Below are 21,464 nucleotides of genomic sequence, written 5' to 3'. Positions count from 1 at the left end.
GTTAAAATACTTAGATTTCTTTCTTGAATAATTGTTGATATGCTCAAGCCACATTTTGAAGGTTGATGTAGTTTTATGAAACCCATGAGATGAGAACATGGTGTAGCAATGTCAGATAATACTAAGTGACATCTTTGCTGGACATTTAGGCTCCATCTCTTTGGAGAAGCTACTAAATATTCTGAGGTTAGGACTACTTCCTTTAGCCAGGGGTGTACACAACTTCTCTGAATATCAGTCATGCTAATTTTGGTTTAAGAAATGTTTTATTAGTCTCAGAATTAATGCATCTAGGTTAACAATGTAAAAATGTTCAAGATGACATATTCGGAACTTGCTATTAATAAAAAGTGGGTCTTATGTGGCTGTTCCTTGTGACATTATCTGATTGAGAACATTGGACTGAGGATCTGACTCAATGTAAAAGTCCTAAACCCTTTTGACTGCCTCTCCCTTTGGCTGACATGGGGAAACAAAGCTATTTCAACACTAATTGGAACATCAAGTTTGTCTTGGATTTCTAAGTCAATGTAGGTATAAATCTAATTGAAATGACAAATGGGATTAATAGAGCTCACCTAGGTCCCTCAGAGGCTGCCATGATCAAGGGAAAGTTGGACACCAGCACTGCAGTGAGTAAGGAGGGTTCAACCTAACTGGCAGCCAAACTCACAAGATCAGTTGGCTCTCCTCTAATACGGCACACAGTGAGGGCCTTACAGGAACATACAGTAGGAAACACTGTCCACACTGCCTCTTGTCTCATAGCACAATAGCTACCAAGTTACCAGGATTTTAAATGCCCTCTCCCATAAGGAGCAAGTGTACTTGCTGCAAATGAGAGCCAACGTGTGCTTGCCAAGTTGACAGAGAGAATTTCCACCATATTTATCCTATTCTGTAACATAGGCCCAGGGCTCACTTGCCAACTCACAGCTTCCCAAGCTCAGGTGCCATCCTACAGGAAAAAAAAATGTTCACAACAAACAAGGCAGACACGCTTTCCATATTTTCCTTAGCCTTGTTTTCAGGCATTACTATAAAAAGACAGACCATTCCAGGCCTGATATTAACCCTTTTTCCAGAATTAGATAGATTTTTCCAGCAAGACAAGCCAAGATTTCCATCTGAAGGCTGATTCAGGACTTAAATAAAGTGAGGAGGAAACACTGGATGTATCTTTCTCTATCTGCTTCAGGTTATAACTCCATGGCTGCAGGGAGTCTAGATGCTCCTAGGATGAGCCAAGACAACACCATTTTGGCAGAATTCTTACCTGCTTTCTATAGGTCTAAGCAGAGATTGCCACTTATAATCTAGAATCTGCCATGTGTAGGTGACAATAGGTTTAACTCACTTTGCTTCAGAATAAGGTGATGTCTTCTTGCAGTAGATGAAATTCGAAGTTTGATTTTTTTTTTCCTCTGTCCCCTCATCAAAAAAGCAACATAAAAAAACAATACTCTGCTTGATTCTTTCATATCACATGCAACTGATGAATTAATCAGAAGAAATGCTCTTGAGCTGTCTGTCTCCTGGTTCTTTATCCTACTCCTGGCTGGGCTCTTTGCTGATCTTTCATTAGCGCTGATGAGCCCAGGGTGGAAAGGTGCTTCTCTCTTTGTCCCTGAGAGAATGTCATCTTGGCCATCTCATACTTTCAATCACCACTAATAGCTATTTTGGCACAAATTCAGAGTAGGTTCAGTGGGGGGCAGAGGAAATATTTGGCATTAGCTGGATTATTTTAAATTTTCAACCCTGCAATGTTCCTGTAGGACAAAATAGGTGGTGCCAGAAAAGACAGCTTGCTTTCCTTAGAGCCCACGGGAAAGGGTGCCTGCAATGCTAAGCCATTGTGAATCCCTGGCCCTCCATCGGATGCTGCGTTTCATGGGCTTTATGTTCAGTCAACGGAAATAGCAACTGCAACTGTGATGTGTTTGCTTTGTGGCCAGTGTAATGATCTACTGGTGATTGATTACAGGGGTTGACTAAAGAAAAATAAGGGAAAAAGCCAAGAGTAAGTTTTCAGGACTCCTCTTAGATGGAACATAATAAACTTAACTGCTTCAGTGCTGAGTTGCTGTAGGTCTCCCAGCAGTATATTAAGAAAAATTTATGTTGTTGGTTAATATGAAAAAGACTGAGAATAGATACAGGTTGGGCTGGCACATTCCTACGTAACCAGATTTGAGGAGCTTACCTCCTCCAGGGACAGATTTGGGACTGAAAGGGAAACATCTGGGGTTGACAGGGACCTGGGCTCAGGCTGCTTCTTAGTTTGAAGGAACTGAAAACAACAGACACTCTGAAACAGCCTCAAAGGCGGGCATTTTGCCTAGATGCAGTATAGCACAAGAGTTGAAAGGATAAACTTTGGAGTCTGGCTTTAAAGCCTAGATCCACCAGTTGTGCATATTTGGGTATATTGTTCAACATTTCTGAAGCTCAATTTCATCAATCAGAATTGAGAAAATAATATCCTCAGTTTGATAGGGTTACCTTAAGGAGTTAATATGATAATGTGATAAATGTGATAATGTATGTGTGTGTATGGTGTATATGTGGGTATATGCATGCATGTGTATGTACGTGTGTATGTGCATGCATGTGCATGTGTGAGTGTGTGTATGTATGCATATAATGAATGATATCTAGCATGAACTTAATTGTTCAATAATTGATAGCCAGTATTATCTGTCAGATCCAGACACTGTTTAAAATATCTCAGCTTCTTCCAAGACAGCTTTAGTTTTATAACAGACTCTTGGTTTTCTTACTGACTACACACTTGATGAAAGCCAAGTTCTCCTAGAAAAGGATATCCTTGATAAGGGGCGTGGGTCACCCCAGATTCACAGGCACCTTCTGGTGTGTGCCTTCCTATTCATTGTTTGAGTGATTGTCTTCCGTACTCACCAGGCAGGGAGAGACGAGGGAGCATTAGGACTTTGAGATCTTAATATACAGTTATGTTTGCATATCTGCATAAACATAACACATTACCATTAGTGCTTTAGTTTCTTTTTCCTTTTTTTTTCCTTTTATTTTTTCCTTTTCATTTTTGAGACGCTCTCCCTCTGTTGCCAAGGCTGGAGTACAGTGCCTCAAACTCTACTCACTGCAACCTTTGCCTCCCAGTCTCAAGCAATCCTCCTGCCTCAGCCCCCTGAGTAGCTGGGACTACAGGCCTGCCCACCACACCTGGCTTTTTTAATGTATTCATTTATTTATTTGTATTTTTTATAGAGTTGGAGTTTCGCCATGCTGCCAAGGCTGGTCTCAAACTCCTGGGTTCAAGCTATTCACCCGTCTCAGCCTCCCAAAGTGCTGGGATTACAGGCATGAGCCACCACACTCAGTTCCTCAGTTTTTTAATCAAATCTTTTCTCTTAGACATGAAAACATACATTTTGAAGGGAGTGGAAAGGGGTCGCACTTATAGACACTTCGTAGATTTGGGCTTGGGAGATCAGACTGACAGGCTGTTTTTTTACTTCCGGGTTTGATGCCGGGGAAGCTGGCTCCGTGTTAGACACTGCATGTCAGATGGAGAGACTACTTCTAAGCACACATAATTTCCACCTTTCAGACATTCTGAAACCTAAGTCAAAATGTCTCAATTATGACATTACTCGACCCTAAGTCAAAATGTCTCAATTATGTATCAGGAAATATTAGGCTTGCACATTTGCATCTCAAAAATCAGCTGGTGTTCAAGGAAAGCACTCTGGGCAGCCTACATCCCTTCCCACTCCTCTTGCCCCCACATTCCACCTTCCTCATCTCTACCTTGCTGTCAGCTCTTGGTCCAGAGCCACTCACTCTGGTTTGGTGGTTGTTTGTGCTCTCTCAAAAGTCTGAGCCTTCTCCTGCAGGCTTAAGTTCTGTCCATCCATTTGGCTAGAGGCGTCTTCTGCCTTGACCAGGAATGCTCCATCTTAACCCACCAGAACCAACCCTGCCTCCAGCCCCTGGCCAATCAGGCCAGTCTTGTTACTCTGGTGGGTGCCGGAGAACAACAGAGAATAGAACGTGAAAAGAGTACAGATCTAGTCAGTGGAGCGTTAAACTGAGCCTACCTTTTCATGGAAATACGGTACATTATCTTCTCTGTGTGACAAATATCAGCTGAGGGTTCAAGAGCTAAATAAATATAGATGCTTTGGAAAGAATACGTTGTTTATTAACGAACTCAACTATTATCAGTGTCTGAAGTGCTAAGTATTGGCGTGCCCTTTTGTTGTAACAAAAGTTGTCATATCCCCCACTCAGAGTAGAGGCAGCACTTGCAGTTCCAGTACAACTTCTCTCTGTGACCTGGGACAAGCCTGTGCACCTCAGTTTTCTCGTCTGGGCATCACTAGAGTATCTACTTAACAGAGTTATTGTTAGAATGAAATGAGGCCGGGCACAGTGGCTCATGCCTGTAATCCCAGCACTTTGAGAGGCCAAGGTGGGTGAATCATCTGAGGTCAGGAGTTCAAGAGCAGCCTGGCCAACAGAGCGAAACCTCCTCTCTCCTAAAAATACAAAAATTAACCGGGCATAGTGGCGGGCACCTGTAATCCCAGCTATTCGGGAGGCTGAGGCAGGAGAATCACTTGAACCCAAGAGGTGGAGCTTGCAGTGAGCTGAGATCGCGCCGCTGCACTCCAGCCTCGGTGACAGTGTGAGACTCCATCTCAGAAGCAAAAACAAAAACAAAAGAATGAAATGAGATATGTGTCCTTAGGAAGAGGAAAGGGAAAGGAGTATTTTCAGTGTCTCAGTGTTGTGCTTGACATGTATGTCAACTCCTGCAGGTCCAAGCAGCCCAGTGAAGGTAATTGTTAATTTCCTAATTTTATAATTGGAAAATCCAAGGTGAAAATCAGGCTTTGATCCCAAGCCTTTTTGATCTCAGAATCTGATCTCCTTCTGTTGCCTGTAATCTTGTCATAGCTATTTGGCTAGCAGTTTAATCTTGACTAGAATTTTAGCTTTTGGCCAAAGTAGAGAAATGAGACTGAGCATGACTGTTGGCTTGTATCTTTGGTATTGTTCTCCTTTAAGTTAGTTAGGGACACCCCAATGGCCAGATTACTGTTGCACACATTTCTAGCTTACTTAGTCTAGTGTCTCATCCCTTGTTCAATTCATCAGTATGCTTGAAGAGTAATTTTAAAATTGTGTTGTTTGATATTTCATCAGCTTTTACAACTTTCTTAAACCTCTTTCCATCAACCTTTCTTTCTCAAAGAGACAAAATTATCTATTAACTGTTTCCTAGTGGAAGGATGTAAGAACAGATTTAGATGAGATGCCACAGTGCAGATTTGTGAGGCTCAGGGCCTCACAAAGAGTTGATGAAGGCAAATAAGAAATATTTTAAAAAATTAGAGTGAATTTGAACTACCCAACTAATAAGAATTTCAATTTTGAAATATAATTGATATAAATTGGTGATAATACTTAGGCATATCATTTTATAACCCTAAATTGAAAGATATTTCTTTTTTCCAGGCTTTATACCTCTGAATTTTGAGATTTATTTTTGTGATCCTAAGGATGAGAGGTCCACTCCTGTGTACTTCATATATATATATGTAAAATTTAAAATAACTCAGTGTCTTCTAAAATACATATGTATTTAATTTAGAAAGGAGGTACAACAGTAATGTTTCTATTTGTTGTTCTCAATAACTTTGATCTAACTAAAGAGCAATGATAGGTATTTGATACAGCCGACTGAGGGAGCATAGTGATCTTATGGTGGTTACTTTCTGTTGCTATTGAAGGCAAATGTTGAGAGGCATGACCACCAACAGATTATGTGGGTGGGAACGGAATGCCCTTGTAAATGTTCTGCCTCTTCTTTTTTTTTTTTTGAGACAAAGTCTTGCTCTGTCGCCCAGGCTGGATTTCAGTGGCACGATCTGGGCTCATTGCAAGCTCCGTCTCCCGGGTTCACGCCACTCTCCTGCCTCAGCCATCTGAGTACCACCACTTCCGGCTAATTTTTTTTTTGCATTTTTAGTAGAGATGGGGTTTCACCGTGTTAGTCAGGATGGTCTGGGTCTCCTGACCTCGTGATCCGTCCTCCTCGGCCTCCCAGAGTGCTGGGATTACAGGTGTGAGCCACAGCGCCCGGCCCTGCCTCTTCTTTTCTTGATAGAGTTCATTTCAAGATTTTTGATTTAGAAACAATCTACAACTGTCACTAATGCAATACTGAAAATAATATACATACACATTTTATCCATTTAAAATATGAGCATATCTTGAGGGAGGAAATTTTTTTTTTTTTTTTTCCTGATAAAGTCCTGGAAAGCAATGCATGGAGATAGGCAGTATTCTGGCTTTTGATTAAGAGAAATCTGAGTTTGAATCCTAGCTCTGCTACTTGGGCAAGTTACCATATCTCTGAGATTCTCTTTCCTAAAGTGTAATAGAGGATAATACCTATTTCATGGGACTTTAACAAAAATGGAGCAAGATACTCAAGATAAAGTTTGGAATTCTATTTTAGGCTCTTAGTAAGTGCTCATTAAATAGGACATTTCTTCCATTTTGCTCATTGATCTCATGAGCTAGACTAAGCTCCTGCCCTCTGTGCCCACTCTACTTACTTTCCCTGGTGGGCAGAATGACTTTTTCCCTTGATGAATTTAGGATAAGAAGCTAGAATGTTGCCCTGGCTGCCTCTTTTCTCTCTGAGTCAGTCTGCCTGCAGAATGGTTGGTCTACCTTCTTGCTCTGTCTGTGGTTTGGGGACATATGTTTATTTTGGCCCATTGCAGCTGCACATCTAAAACAAATCTGTTCCAGGTTTGATCAATAATAAACTCTGTCCAACACTCATTTATATCTCTCAATGGATCCCAAGCTCAGTGGAGAATAAGATGTTGGGATTCTTCAAATACCACATATGTAAATAGTGAGATTGGTTTGTGGTTAGGTTAACAAAGTAGACCATCTTGAAAGAATAATGGACAAATGATTTTTGCACAAATTATTTAAGAATTACTGGAAAAGGTTCAGACAATTTTTAATTCAAGGAGAAATATTTCATGACCTAAAATTTTGCCATCAAACTTTTTATTCTTTTGAAGTCCTTTTCTATAGTCTTTTAAAGAAATATAATATCATAAAAAGTGATTAAAAACCTTAAATCACGGTTTCCTAAGAATCATAAATGCTCCCCTTTCCACGTGGAAAAGTGTAAAAAACCCAGAAGCTAGGAGATGGAGTGTGTTCAGAAGGCAGAGGAGAAGGAAGGAGAGAGGTGAGGGATCTGAGAGCTAAGTGTGACCTAATGCAAAAATTAGTTGCCCTCCATCAGCCTAATGAACTTTGCCTACGTCCGCAGAAGAAAATTGCACACAATAACTGTTGGTGAGATGAATGAATGAACATTTATATACATATGCTCAGTGGAAATACAAACACCTACTCACACCACTATTAATTATGAGCAGTTGCTGGCTTGAAAGAGGGTTCCCGTTTTACTTCTTGTTGCATATGAAAAGAGAAGGTGGCCCATGCATATAATGTCTTTTGAAATCTTTAGTTGACATTATTATAAAAACTGTCAATAAGGTGAAAATTTTGAGTTAAAGGGTATTTAAGATGACTATAGATTTGAAATAATGAAATAATGAAGTACCTGGTTGTACATCAAATATTTATTTTCAATGGTAAAGTACAATCTATGCAAGATCCTTACATTCCTTGCATTGTGGAATAAAGAGTCTGGCCCAATAGCATTCTTAAATCTCTACACACTTGATATTAAAAGTGATCTTACTTATGTGAGACCCCAAACCTGTCCATATGAATGAGCTCATGTACTTTGTTTCATCAATAAAACCCATATTTAACATGTATGTATTGTTTCAAATGATGCCGCACTATTAGATGGGCTTGCAGACAGTGTGGCTAAATTGCTTGTGAGTTCCAAACCACTGAATTGAGGCTCTTTTAACAAGATGATCTGCCATCTCATCAGTTTTTCTTTTGACAGCTCGACAATGATAACGTCAAGTCTAGCATCGAGATGTTCTATTTTGATCCCCAAATGAATTCTCATGTTTGTTATCCATGAAAAATGGAATTATAAAGAGGCAACACTTCAATCAAAGATTTCAAAGTGTGCCGCACACATAGACCCTGCTGAGAGAGGATGGAGTACCTTGTCAGAAGGTCTAATGTGAGGATTAACATGGGGCCAGTGTGATGAGTGCAAGTCTGGAAAAAAAAAATTAAGTTTTGTTTTTAGTTTTTGAGGGGACAGGAATGGAATAATGAATTTATTATATTTTCTACCTTTATAATAATCTTAAATTATATTTCCCACTATGGAAGCTACTGTAGCTGACCCTGATTGTAAGCCTTTGAGAAAATTTTATCATTCTGACTAAATATGCAGAGTCTGCCACACTTAGTAAGAGGTAAACATTTTTAAATCTCTAAATGGATTTGCTGGCAATAGGTGCTCTTTTATCTTAGTCTATACATTGGTTTAATTAAGGTAAATTTAATACAAAAGTATTCTGTTCTCGGACTTGGATCAAGGGCTTTGGGGGAAATTACAGAAGGAAGGCAAGGACAGCAAAATTTGTGGAACACTAACTTCCAGACCAGCCAGTAACATTTCCAGAATGGCTAAGAGCATTCAATAACAGCATCACCCAATGTCCCTTTATGCCAAGAGGGACTGATCCTATTCAGGTCTGCGGAAATGAAATCTACCAGGCACTGAGCCATTTCTAGTTCTTCATCTGCTTGCACTCAGTCAAGAAGAGTCAAAAACGATACTTGCCTGGTTATGGCCTGCCCTATTCATCAGAGATTTAGAAAACTACCATCAAATTTGTGGGTGATGGCAAACTCTTGGCTTTCTCTAGTACACATTAAATAACCAGGTCACTGCCTGGATAACAGAATCATTTTCATAACCTACATTTTAATTTATTTCAACTCTTATTGTGAGACTACACCAAAAATAAAAGTCACATGTGATTCACTATTACATTTGCTATAAAAATGCTACTGTAGACTTCCACATGAGAAAATCATTTTAGAATTTTGCTTAAGAAATTTTCCCACTTTCCATTAAGGAGAAACTCATTACAGGTTCTGTTTGGGCTCAGTGTAAACAGCAAGTGCTGCAACAAAGTTAAAAGTTGTTAAGTTACTTACATTATTTTCTTTGACTTTCTACAACTTTTTATATTTTAATATACTTTTATATTACAATGTTTCACTGTGAATATTTTTGGCCAACAGACTATATAATTTCTGCTAGCTTCAGCTTTGGCTACACCGTATCTATATGAATATGTTTTTTTGTAAACTACCTCTGAAATTTTTGTACATAGGTGAGATATGAATATAAATATACAAAATAAAACAAAATCTAGTGTCAGAAATGACTAGGTAGGCCCAACCCTTTTGTAGGGCAGGAGTACAAGTGGAGATCCATGTACCATATATTTAAACAGTTAAAGCAAACTAATAAACATATTTATGTGTGTGTATATATTTACAATTCATATATAGACACCTATATATAATCTGCATTTACAAATATGCTTTCATAACAACAAAATGTGTATATAACCGAAAGTCAGCAAAACATAAAAAAGAAATGAACTTAATTATTGTTTACCATATAATAGTCAATAGTCATCTCTGGGGAGGTTACTGGAATATGAGAGAGGACAATGAAGGATAACTTTCATTTTAACTCTGTTATTTGAATGTTTTCTTGAACTATTTGTGTAGTTTAAATCATATGAAACAAAACAAATACAAGCCTCCTAAAGTGGAATCTGAGACAGCAGACTCAAGAGAGGCTTCTCTCGGCTTCTCTCCTTTATCTATGTGTCTCAGAGGCATGGCTTTTCTGTCCCTGAGTAGCTGATCTCTCCTGGTCTTAAGGAAAGCTGTTTCTGTAGGATCCTCCTTTCGTCTGTTACTTAGAGGGTCAGACATGTTGCGGCCATTTCCTCCCGGCTATAAGGTCAGCTAATCCCTGCTTCTCCGATTGGTTTTGCAACTTTATATCTAGGGAAAGCTAGTCTTTTGACTTATAAGGTTGCAGATTAATGTATTAGTACCTTTTCATTTTGTCTTCTGTCTCAAGTTGCCCCTAAAATTCAGAGTGGCAGATAAGGTTGTTCTCATTATTTAACAGAAGTAAACTTAATACATTCTATTTAGCTTTTACAAAGCTAAAACGCTTTCAAAGCATTTGCTCACCCATAATCCAGGTACGCTCTGGGTAAGTGGAAAATAAAACTCAATATCTGTACAACCTACACAACAGCTAAGGAATATGGATCTTGAATAGATATACTTTGATTCCTTTGTTTCAGTGTGTACCACCAAAGCAGATGAATAAAAGGAGAGGTGGAGGAGATTTTCTTATGGATAAAGCTCAGTATTTCCAGACAAAGCTCACGAAACAAAACTCCTTTGATTCATTCTTTTAAGAACACAAAACTCAAACAGTTCTTGATTAATGTAGGTAGTGTCTTTACGGTTAAGGCATAACAAAATCTCCTTCTATCAAACAAATATTGTCTGGAGCAAGCTGGGTACCAGACCCATCATTCATTCTCAGGGTAAATGGCCACTTCCTATAAAACTGTCCTTTCAGAATGAATTTTGCACTCAGTATGCCATGCAAGCACCCAGGAGCTGCTGCCCAATACAGTTGTTTCCTGGCATCCTAGGCTAGAGGAGGCCAAATTACACATGTTCTAATTACTCTGGTCATACTAATTAGTATTTCATTCATTGAAGATATATTTGCAAAGCAGAAAATGTAACAACTCTGGTGCCTTGAGACTAAAATGCCTTCGTTGTTAGAACAAATCTGTACTCCAAAGTACTCTGCACACAGGAGCCTGAGATGTATAATTTGGATCCATTTCCATTAAAGAAATGGTCCTCCTCCACTCGGTCCCATAATGTAATTAACATTGCAGGTCTCATGGCTCTCTTTAAGAGAATTAGAAGCCATGAGTCATTTGAGCATCATCAGAACGAGCTCTCCTAATGTAAAATGACTCAATCGCAGAGATTGCTATCTGGCAGCATTCCGAGATATCAAGACCTGAAAGCCAGCACTTAATCTGATTTAGGGCCTCTTAAAATATTCTTCAAACTTGACTAGACATTGTTCTGGTAACAAAGATCGAGACTTATTTTAGGAATCAGCCAGGGTCTGAGCTGTCTTAGCTGTGTTATTGATTCCTTTTAAGTAATTGCATTTAATTTGGAAACCTACGGACAATGACGCTGATGAAGAAATGTGGCTATTCCAAGTAAAGTAACAGTAAGTGTGTGGAACAAAGACAATATAAAATTAGAAATCTTTGCTGTTTTTCTACTTCAGAGTTCTTAATGTCAAGATTTAGTCTATTAATGTATGTAAGGACATTTTCAGCATAAATTCAGTAACAGTGAAAATAATATTCTAACAGGCATCTTAGTAGGATTCTAACGGTTTATAGACGTTAACCCATCAACATGGTAATCGTTCAAGGTAGAAATGTGGAGTAGATGTAAGGTACTATTTTAACATTTAAAATGTTTCCATTTTGGGTGTGTATCGTGATGTTTTTGGGTCATATTACTCCCTTTTCCTTATTCACAAATTGGATAAACACAATGTAGCAACAAGATGGCTCACAATTAATTTTGGTAGAACTGAATATGGGGTAAAACTTATACACCACTCAGACAGGGATGGAAATGGACAGAATGGGCAAATCTCCAAGTTTCATTAGGAAACGGTGTAGGCACCCCGGATTTTCCCACCGACATTAACAGTTCCTTTTATTCCTCATCAAGATTCTCAGTAGAATTTGTAAACTTATTTATTTGCATATCAAATTACATTTTCAGGTTGGGTAGCATTTTGTAATTCCACAGAACTTGTCGAGGCCCTACTGTGTGCACGTTCAGACACTCTTTACCCCATGCAGACTCATCCCCTGAATTCCATAGAGTCAGCTTTGATGCTCCCGTCCTCCACTATGAAAGACCTTTATCACCTGGATGTAGGAGCTACAGAAAGAACTTGTTGCAAAGCAACCTATGACATAGCAAACTCTTTTACTAGGCATTCGTAAGGAAGACGTGGCATAACATCTATCCCCAAATGTCTTATCAGTTGCTATATTTGATATCTATTTGAGAAAACAAGAACAGAGTTAAAATGCCAAGCCAATGACCGCTTTCCAACTCTGGCTTTGGGCAATAGCCTCAAAGACCTAAATGGATCCCAATGGAGAGAAGTTTGGAGGGAAATGAATACCTTTGTAAAAACATAATTGATATTTTTATCTTGGCAGATTATCTAACTAATTGTATCTGGTCTGTCATATATTTTTGGCAGGCTTTATTATTATTATTATTATTATTTTGAGACAGAGTCTTGCTATGTCCCCCAGGTGGGAGTGCAGTGGCACGATCTCCGCTCACTGCAAGCTCCACCGCCTCCCGGGTTCACGCCATTCTCCTGCCTCAGCCTCCCTAGAAGCTGGGACTACAGGCGCCCGCCACCACGCCCGGCTAATTTTTTTGTATTTTTAGTAGAGATGGAGTTTTACCGTGTTCGCCAGGATGGTCTCGATCTCCTGACCTCGTGATCCGCCCGCCTCGGCCTCCCAAAGTGCTGGGATTACAGGCTTGAGCCACCGCGCCCGGTCCGGCAGGTTTTATTATTTTTTAATTTAAAAATATTCTTTAGCTTTTAGAGTAGTTTTAGATTCACAGCAAAAGAGAGCAGAGAGTACAGAGATTTTTCAATGCCCCTTTCCCCGACACACCCACACATCCCCCACTATCAGTATCTCTGCACCAAAGTAGTACACTCGTTCCAGCTACTGAATCTATATTGACACGTCATTATCATTCGAAGTCCATAGTTTAGCTTAAGATATGCTCCCGGTTTTGTACATTCTTTGGCTTGTGACAAAAGTAGAATGAGATGTATTCACCTGCATAGTATCATACAGGGTAGTTTCACTGCCCTAAAAATCCTCTGTGTTCTGCGTATTCCTTCCTCTCTTTCCCTAACCTCTGGCAACCACTGGTCTTTTTACCGTCTGCATAATTTTCCCTTTTCCACAATGTGATATGCTTGGAGTCATTCTCCATCTCTTTACATTTAATATACACGTGTCTTTGTATTTCAAGTAAATTTCTTATAGAAGATAATTGAGTTTTATTTTAAAATCCACTTTGACAATCTCTGCCTTTTAATTACTGTATTTTGATGGTTGAGTTTTAAAGTGATTCTTGGTATAATTGGATTAATATCTACAACATTTGTTACTGTTTTCTATTCATTGTTCTTGTTGTCTTCTGCTCTTCTGTCGTATGTGATTTTAATTGAACATTTAATTTATTTTATATGATTTCATTTTATCTTCTTTCTTGGAACACCAATTATGCTTCTTTTTTTTATTTTTTTGAGTTGTTGCTGTAAAGTTTGTAATACACAACAACTCATCGAGGTCCACTTTGAAATAACAGTATACCGCTTCATGCATAATTTAAGTAACTTATGATAACAAGCTATTCTTAATTTTTTCCTCCCATGTCTTGTGTCATTGCTGTCACTCATTTCACTTTATACATAAGCTATAATTATCAAATACATTGTTATTATCTTTTGGTCGTAATGCTTTATGTTATATCAATTAAGAATAAGAAAAAATGACTTTTTATTTTACCTTCACTTGTTCTTTCTATAATGTTCTTCTTTTATCTATATCAGAATTTCTGACCTATTTCACATTTCTTCTCTCTGAAGAATGTCTTTTAACATTACTTGCAAGGCAGGTTTACTGACAATAAATTCCCTCAATTTTTGTGCGTCAAGAAATATGCTATTTTTCCTTCACTTTGGAGAATAATTTCACAGCATACAGAATTTTCTTTTATATGCTTGTTGGCTGCAGGTATGTCTTCTTTGGAAAGTGTCTGTTCGTGCCCTTTGCCCACTTTTTAATGGGGTTATTTTTTTCTTGTAAACTTGTTTAAGTTCTTTATAGATGCTGGATATTAGGCCTTTGTCAGATGCATAGTTTGCAAAAAAAATTTCCCCACTCCTGAGTAGGCTGTCTGTTCACTCTGTTGATGGTTTATTTTGCTATGCAGAAGCATTTTAGTTTAATTAGATCCTATTTGTCAATTTTTGCTTTTGTTGCAATTGCTTTTCATGTCTTCATCATGAAATCTTTGCCAGTTCCTGTGTCCAGAATGGTATTGCTTAGATTGCCTTCCAGAGTTTTTTTTTTTTTTTTTAGTTTGGTTTTACATTTTTAAGTGTTTAATTCACCTTGAGTTAATTTTTGTATATGGTGAAAATAAGGGGTATAGTTTCAATCTTCTGCATGTGGCTAGCCAGTTACCCTAGCACCATTTATTGAATAGAGTCCTTTCCACATTGCTTTTATTTGTCAGGTTTGTAGAAGATCAGATAGTTGTAGGCATCAGCTTTATTTATGAGTTCTCTATTCTGTTCCCTTGGTCTATTTGTCTGTTTTTGTACAGTACCATGCTGTTTTTGTTACTATAGCCCTGTAGTACAGTTTGAAGTCTGGTAGCATGATGCCTCCAGCTTTGTTATTTTTGCTTAGGATTGCCTTGGCTATTCAGGCGTTTTTTGTTGTTCTTGTTGCATATGAATTTTAAAATAGTTTTTTCTAGTTATGTAAAGAATGTTGTTGACAGTTTAAGAGAAATAGCATTCAATCTATAAATTGTTTGGGCAGTATGGCCATTTAACAATATTGATTCTGACTATTCATGGGCATGGAATGTTTTTCCACTGGTTTCTGTCATCTCTTATTTCTTTGGATACTGTTTTGTAGTTCCCCTTGTAGAGATATTACACCTGCCTCGTTAGATGTAATCCAAGGTATTTTATTATTTTGTGGCAATTTTGAATGTGATTGCATTCCTGATTTTGCTCTTAGCTTGACTTTCATTGATGTGTAAGTGTGCTAGTAATTTTGCACACTGATTTTGTATCCTGGGACTTTGTTGAAGTTGTTTCTCAGCTCAAGGAGCTTTTGGGGTGAGATTATGGGGTTTCTAGATATAGAATTATGTCGTTTGCAAACAGAGACAGTTTGACTGCCTCTCTTCCTATTTGGTTTCCCCTCTTTCTCTTGCTTAATTGCTTTGACCAGAACTTCCAACACTATGTTGAATAGGAGTGGTGGGAGAGGGGGATCCCTGTCTTGTTTTTCAAGGGGAATTCTTCCAGCTTTTGCCCGTTCGGCATGATGTTGGCTGGGGGTTATCATAGATGGATCTTATTGTTTTGAAGTATGTTCCTTAATGTCTAGTTTATTAAGAATTTTTAACATGAAGTGATATTGAGTTTTATCAAAAGCCTTTTCTGCATCTTGAGATAATCATGTGTTTTTTGTCTTTAGTTCTGTTTATGTGATGTATCACATTTATTCATTTGTGTATGTTGAACCAACCTTGCGTCCTGGCAATAAAGCCTACTTTATCATGATGTGTTAGCTTTTAGATATGTTGCTGGATTTGGTTTGCCAGTATTTTGTGGAGGATTTTTGCATCTATGTACATCAAGGATATTGGCTTGAAGTTTTCTTTTTGTTGTTGTTTTTGTGTTTCTGCCAGGTTTTGGTATCAGGATGATGCTAGGACTATGCCAGTTGTCTCAGTCCCTCAGTGACAGCTCTTCCATCTGACTGTATCTAGTTGGCCATCTTGCTCTCCCCCTAGCTCTCATTCTTAAGTATAACACAAAACAATTCTTTCTTTCCTTTCTGTTTATAGAAGTTATTAACTGGGTTTAAGATTTTCATTATATGTAACAGAACTATCTGAATTGAAAATTGTCATGATGATAATTGACATTAAACCTCAAACATTAAACTAGCTACAGAAAACTGAAATACTGCTGAATTCCAGTTGATGGTAGAATGTTTTAAAATCCTGAATGTGATTAATTTTAGGTTATTAATTTGGCTACTATAAAATGTACAACCTATACCTATTTTCAACTGGAATGGAATGTAGAAATTTAATCTAAAGCACCCTATTTCAAGAGATCGAGGCCCAAAAAGTTAAATGACTTGCCAAGATCACCTTGCTAGTTAATATCATTTCTGAGGTTAAAACCAAAGATTTTTTTCCCTGTTTCATTGTTATTTGTTTACCACCTCTTTTCTTTTAGCTCAACATACAACAATATGTAACTAATAGCCATGACAAGAATGAAAATCAACTAGAAACTAGAACAAATAATTGGGGAGACTGGTGATTTTAAGAAGCTCCTTTGCTGCTTCTAAAAGCATGGTTGGCCCAGGAGTCAGTTTCAAAATTCTGGCCCAAGTTGGTCCAGGGTGATACTCTAGAACCTCTAGTTTTTAACATGTAAACCTATTGATACTTTTTATTTATTTATTTATTTATTTATTTATTTATTTATTTATTTTGAGACGGAGTCTTGCTCTGTTACCCAGGTTGGAGTGCAGTGGCGCGATCTTGGCTCACTGCAAGCTCCGCCACTCAGGTTCTTGCCATTCTCCTGTCTCAGCCTCCCGAGTAGCTGGGACTATGGGCGCCCGCCACCATGTCCAGCTAATTTTTTTTTTGTACTTTTAGTGTAGAGATGGGGTTTCATCGTGTTAGTCAGGATGGTCTCGATTTCCTGACCTTGTGATCCGCCCGTCTCGGCCTCCCAAAGTGCTGGGATTACAGGCTTGATCCACCGGACCCGGCTATACATATTGTTTTATATATGTATCAGGTATATGAGAGTACTTGTTACAGGCATAGAATATGTAATAATCAAGTCTGGGTATTTGAAGTATCCATCACCTTGAATACGTATCATCTCTATATGTTTTTGGAACATTTCAAATCCTGTCTCCCAGCTGTTTTGAAATATACAATGTATTGTTGCTATCTATGTCACCTTAGTCTGCTGTTGAACACTAGAATTTAAACTGTGAATGTGAGTCGGTGGGCCAGAGCATGCAAAGTTCCTGATGTTTCCTTGCTGTTACACTATTTATAAAAATGGAGTAGATGTATATGGAGTAAATGTAAACATTTATTTATATAAAGCAAGTTATATTACTAATGAGGTCATAGAGATACAATTGAATTTTATTGAAAAGAAATGTTGCTGAACTCAAAAAATTTCGATTAAAGACACTAACATCATTTGCTAAATTGGCACTAAAGTTTCTCATGCTACTGATATAATTTTGACCACCAAAGGGATCCATATAAAAATTAGAGTAGTAAAGATCAAAATGATTTTTCAGAATAATTCTAAAGGAATTGAGAGGTGGTATTTTTTGCAAATGTTTTTCTCACAGGTACTGGACAACTAGTCTAAGGACAACTGTCCATGGTGCTGGAAACAGTTCTGCATAAGTATATTGTCTTCTATCATGCCCATCCCTTCTCTTGCCATCCCTTCAAAGCAAAACCCCAGCATGTAGCAGGAGGAGCAGACATGACTTAATGTCTAATTGAATCTGGCATTTAAATAATACAATTAAGTCTGGGCCCCAAATTATCAGCACTTAATTTTTATCCAGTAATAATGGTGTTGGTGCTACATAAGGAAGGGAGACAGCATGTGTAAATTTGTCTCCATGTGGTGTTCCCCCCACCCCCATTTTTATAGGGCAAGTCCCTGAGATAACCCATGGGTTCAAGAGAAGAGTTCTAGCTTTCTTGAGAAACAGCCAAAATGTGACCCGGAGCTGTGTATTTCTTCACAGACTCTTTGAAGAATCCTTGAGGGTTTTATGATGGGAGCACTGACGTTACTAAGAAGCTCACAGTTAGAAAACTGGAGCATTGGACCGAAGACATAGGGCCTTTTCTCTCTCCTCACTGCTTTATTCTCCTTCTTCTCTCTCATTTTCCCTCCCCCTCTATCCAGACCTCTCTGCATAAGTGTGATTTAAATAACTCCCCATGGTATTTCCTCTCTTCCCTTTGGTGATCACACTTTCCTAAGAGTTATGCACATTTCAAATCAGGGCCAGTGCATGGTATTGTGGCCCATCCTCTATTTCAGAGCCAGGCAGAAGTGGAAGCCAGACTGTGAAATGTCACTTTGAAGAGAGCATGGTTGGACCACATCATCTGGACAGCACAACATGACTGTAGGCACGAGCCCAGCTCATGTCTAGGGAGGGCATATTCTCCTTCTGGGAATCATTACAACGGCTCAAATCTCAAAAAAATCCAATAAAATATGATTTCCCACCTGGTGGATAATAATAAACAGTGATTGCCCACCTGTTGCTCATGGGCTCTGCAACTATTAGGTGTCTGCCTTACCTCCTGGTACCAGATGCTTTTCCAACCATTTGAAACTTCCTCTGCATTTTCCTCTGCAAAAATAATGTCAGTAAGGTTTCAGGATGTGCAAAGGTATAATATTATAACCAAAGGAAAGATTGCAACTCAAGACAGGCATGAAATAGCAATTGTGATAGTGATGTCTTGAAGGGATGTATATTTATTTACCAGTAGATGTCCTTAATCCAGATTTGAGATAAGAAACAGAAAGTCTAGTTACTGGCAACTGATACTTGTTTGTAATAATACTTTCCCAAGTGTTATTTGGCAATTAGTTAATTTTTAACATATCATTGCTCCCAGTAGAAGCCATTCATTTCTGGGGTCAAAGAAACTGATGAAAATCGTGAAATCAGGAACCATTTTATAGGAATATTTGAATGAGGTAGGTCAGAGTCTGAAAGGTGGGACCAACTGTGCCTGTCTGTCCCAGACAGAGGGCAAGGAAGGATAATGACTAGGTCTGCTGGCCACGTGCATATGGACAAGGCCACATTCTGATTTAGAAAACAGTGGTGATTGAGCAATATGTTTACTGTTTCTGCTTCATGTCAAGTCTGCCTTGCTGCATATTCATTCCAGCAGGCTGATAGATTCCAGTGGTGGGACTGGCTTCTTTCCAGCACAGATCTAGGCATCTTCAGTGGCAAAAGAAGAAGCAGGCTTTTTTCTCTTTCCTTTGGCGATAGAAGAACTTTATAGAGTTCTTTGACACAAACCGACACAAACTAAGTAGAGTTTACCGACACTTAGTGTAAACCGACACAAACTAAGTAGAGAGTAATCCTGAACCACCAAACAGGCAAAGAGAGTAAATGGGTAGAGCGTGATCTACAAATCAAATTTAAAGTAAGATATTGGTAATTGTGGGCGAGAGTTAGGCAGAAAAGTCTGCCTGGAAAAATGATGATACTCACTTTTACTATATTAAATATTTAATATATTGGTAATCTCAAATAAATTGGGATTTAGTCAAAATGGTATAAATATGAATTTGTAATGATCAGAGCTCGTTGTGGGATAAGCTGATGGTATGACAATTAATGATTTGGACAGCTTGTATTTCACCTTTTGGTATAGGCGTTGGCTCTTACCTTTTAGATTGACCTCCTCCTCTATGCCTTTCCTCTTCTTTGTGCTCCTAATTCTCTCCTGCTACTCCTTCTCCTCCTCCCCTTCTCTCTTCCTTCTCTTCTTCCTGTTTAGCTTTCAATAAATACTTACTGGGCTGAAGTAAGCTAAATGAAAATAATGTGGAGTATCTTCTATTTAAAGGCATGAATCAAAATCACTGCAGGTGAGAAAGCTTTATTCTTTTCTCTTAAACTCATTATTGGAAGCCAAGCTATTGTTGCTTTAAGATTCCTTGCGTTTATTTTGGAATTGTCCATCTAGCCAAGAAGCAGTAATTACTCATTTTCAGTAAAACCTAGTGGTGTGCTCAAAGATGGCAGTGGCACATAAATTTCAGTTTGCCCAAATATGCCAGAACAAGGGAGTACAACATTGAACATACATAAATTTTGTCTGACTCATTAACAAAAGTAAAATGAGCAGCAATATTTCACTTATAACCCACTACGATGTTCTAAAATTATACCAACTTTTATTTATTGGCATATTCACCATATGCCAGTCACTGTATCATTCACTAATATTAAACTCTATTGAGAATTGTCAGAGCCACAGTTAAAGTTTAAGAACTAGGGCATCTTTAAAAAAATGCAGTAAAGTGGCAACTATTTTCTATAGCATAGGCTTCTGTGACTGAGGCTATGTTGACACTACCGATAAGTATTTAAAAATGCCAAAAAAAAAAAAATATTGTGAGCAGTCTTTAGTCACCCTTGTAAAACAAGCTCTGTTACCATCCTCTTGCTTATTTCACTTTATTCATAACACTAATTATTTTTATATATTCTTGTTTATTCATTTATATGTATTTCTCCCTATTGGATTGCAGGCTCCATGAAGGAAGTGATCTTGTGTATCTTTCACACTATAATCTCTTTGGTATATGATTTGGCTATTGCCACCATTGCCAATAATGCTGTCTGTACTCATGAACCTGTGGATCAGCAGAGATGTCTCTTCTTGAGACTGTGGTGGTTGGGATCATCTTTTTCACAGTGCAATTCAGCATGTCTGGATCTTGCTCCACACTTCTCTCATCCTTCTTGTGGGACTTGTTTTTTATATGGCAATGACAAGATGTAAAAGGACAAGCAGGGAAGTATATAGCTATTATGTGCCTACATCAAAAACCTTGAAACACTTCAAATAAACAACAATGCATCTTAAAGAATGGAAGCAAGAGCAAACCAAACCTAAAATTAGTAGAAGAAAATAAATAAAGATCATACCAAAAATAAATAAATTTGAAATGAAGAAAACAATATAAAAGATCCCTGAAATTTAAAAAAAAAAAAGTTTTTTAAGAAAGATAAACAAAATTGGCACACCTTCAACCAGATTAAGAAAAAATTAGGGAAGACTCAAATAATATCTGTGATGAAAAAGGAGACATTACAACTAATACAACAGAAATTTAAAAGATAACTAGTGTCTACTATGAGCAACTACATGCCAATAAATTGGAAAATCTAGCAGAAATTGATAAATTCCTTGACACACTTGGACTTCCACCTGCATGTCTTAGCCAAGTCAAGGTACATGGACAACAATAAAGCCAGAATGTGGAAATACAATGTGCCCATGATGAGCCCCTGGCAGTGGTGTGGATAAAACACACTTACCACCCACCGAGATTAAACCATGAAGGAATCCAAAATCTGAATAGGCAATAACAGATGCTGACAAGGATGCAGAGAAAAAGGAACGCTCATACAGTGTTGCTAGGAATATAAACTAGTACAACCACTATGGAGAACAGTATGGAGGTTCCTCGAAAAACTAAAAATAGACCTACCACAAAATCTAGCAATCCCATTCCTAGTTATGTATATTAGTATATAAATTAGTATATAAAAATTTAGTCTAAGAAAATTAGTATATAAAAGAGGTATCCACACTCCCAAACTTATTGCATCACTGTTCACAATAGCCAAGATTTGGAAGAAACCTAAGTG

The sequence above is a fragment of the Chlorocebus sabaeus genome, chromosome 14, assembly GCF_047675955.1.
Source record: "Chlorocebus sabaeus isolate Y175 chromosome 14, mChlSab1.0.hap1, whole genome shotgun sequence".
NCBI lineage: Eukaryota > Metazoa > Chordata > Mammalia > Primates > Cercopithecidae > Chlorocebus > Chlorocebus sabaeus.
Note: the sequence above shows the minus strand (reverse complement) of the source record.